A 2,500-nucleotide genomic window follows, 5' to 3' on the forward strand; every position below is an offset into this window, starting at 1 on the left:
GCTGCGATACAATCCACCTGCGAGAACCGCAGAGGCGACCGAGCAGCAGACGGCGTCGCGGCGCCGAGCGCCGGGCGGCGGCGCATCCTCAGCGCACACAGTCCTCAATCGGACCAGCACACTGCAGATGTCCACCGCGCTTCGCACCGGGCCCGCGAGGACCTACTTTGGCCGCACGGCGCCGCGTGCAGGGTGCGCCGGCGCGCAGCTGCGCCGCCTGCCGCCTCCGTCGGCCGGCGCGCCTGCCACTGGCCGCCCCCACCAGCCGGCTGTAGCGCGTGCGCCCACGCACCGCGCGGCCAGCACGCCGGAAGGCCCCCCCTCACCGGCCGGGGACGGTCCCACCCAGCCACCGCCGCGTATCGCTTCACACCCACATGCCATTCACGTTCGTGGGCATGGTGGGTATCGCTGAAACAACCGGTTGGTAGCTCAACCGATCGTCGCCATCACTGATTCACCTCTAGCGAGAACAACCGCACCACAACGGTTTACCAGTTCTTCATTTGCGTAACGTCACCAGCAAACGTAGACGTCCATCGCCATTTGCAAATTCAACGATTGTTGCATGCCTGTGTCAGGTGTCACGACACACTATGTCTGCCCACATACACGCAACAACATGTGCACGCTTCGCGAACACGTGGAAGGTGGCCCCCGTACGTATGCGATGTCCATTGCGCGAACGACTGTCAACCGGCCTCTGTCGCATGTCGCAGATGTGGAACGCAGTGCACCATGCTATCACGGTGTGTGAGAAGAGACGACTACGTCTGACAACACGCGCCACTACATCAACAGACGGCTCATGCTGATCGCCATCCACGGCATACCATACTGCAATCCAGCTCTTATAGGGAGACGACACGTAGCTGAGTGCACAATATTTGGACCGTATGGTTCGCCGTTGTTGGCGCAGTCGTGGTACGGTCACACATGTACCACGATGTATCATTCAGTACATGAGGACCAATGTGCGGTACAGTGTGTGATTTGGACGTACAACATCAGCGGACAGTTGCCACAAGCCGTACCACAACGTAGGCTGTGCTTCGCCATGCGAATGCCAATGAACAACTGCGAAGGGCATTGAGCATGTACGTCCTGCCGCCATCCGCATTACAGTGTATAGCTGCAAGGTGTTTAACATGAAGCGATACTCTGGGGACCGGGCAGTGCGAGTAGCAAACTATATTGCGGGGGTTGCAGTTAGGCAACACTACACTAATTTAACGCGTCGTATGACAATTACAGAGCAGGTTAAGGCCCAACGTGTGTTGGGTTAAGGCCCAACGTGTGTTGGGTTAAGGCCCAACGTGTGTTGGGTTAAGGCCCAACGTGTGTTGGGTTAAGGCCCAACGTGTGTTGGGTTAAGGCCCAACGTGTGTTGGGTTAAGGCCCAACGTGTGTTGGGTTAAGGCCCAACGTGTGTTGGGTTAAGGCCCAACGTGTGTTGGGTTAAGGCCCAACGTGTGTTGGGTTAAGGCCCAACGTGTGTTGGGTTAAGGCCCAACGTGTGTTGGGTTAAGGCCCAACGTGTGTTGGGTTAAGGCCCAACGTGTGTTGGGTTAAGGCCCAACGTGTGTTGGGTTAAGGCCCAACGTGTGTTGGGTTAAGGCCCAACGTGTGTTGGGTTAAGGCCCAACGTGTGTTGGGTTAAGGCCCAACGTGTGTTGGGTTAAGGCCCAACGTGTGTTGGGTTAAGGCCCAACGTGTGTTGGGTTAAGGCCCAACGTGTGTTGGGTTAAGGCCCAACGTGTGTTGGGTTAAGGCCCAACGTGTGTTGGGTTAAGGCCCAACGTGTGTTGGGTTAAGGCCCAACGTGTGTTGGGTTAAGGCGCAACATAGGTTAGGTTAAGGCGCAACATAGGTTAGGTTAAGGCGCAACATAGGTTAGGTTAAGGCGCAACATAGGTTAGGTTAAGGCGCAACATAGGTTAGGTTAAGGCGCAACATAGGTTAGGTTAAGGCGCAACATAGGTTAGGTTACGGCGCAACATAGGTTAGGTTAAGGCGCAACATAGGTTAGGTTAAGGCGCAACATAGGTTAGGTTACGGCGCAACATAGGTTAGGTTAAGGCGCAACATAGGTTAGGTTAAGGCGCAACATAGGTTAGGTTAAGGCGCAACATAGGTTAGGTTAAGGCGCAACATAGGTTAGGTTAAGGCGCAACATAGGTTAGGTTAAGGCGCAACATAGGTTAGGTTAAGGCGCAACATAGGTTAGGTTACGGCGCAACATAGGTTAGGTTAAGGCGCAACATAGGTTAGGTTAAGGCGCAACATAGGTTAGGTTAAGGCGCAACATAGGTTAGGTTATGGCGCAACATAGGTTAGGTTACGGCGCAACATAGGTTAGGTTACGGCGCAACATAGGTTAGGTTAAGGCGCAACATAGGTTAGGTTAAGGCGCAACATAGGTTAGGTTAAGGCGCAACATAGGTTAGGTTAAGGCGCAACATAGGTTAGGTTAAGGCGCAACATAGGTTAGGTTAAGGCG

Source organism: Schistocerca americana, unplaced genomic scaffold (assembly GCF_021461395.2).
Source record: "Schistocerca americana isolate TAMUIC-IGC-003095 unplaced genomic scaffold, iqSchAmer2.1 HiC_scaffold_915, whole genome shotgun sequence".
Classification (NCBI taxonomy): Eukaryota; Metazoa; Arthropoda; class Insecta; order Orthoptera; family Acrididae; genus Schistocerca; species Schistocerca americana.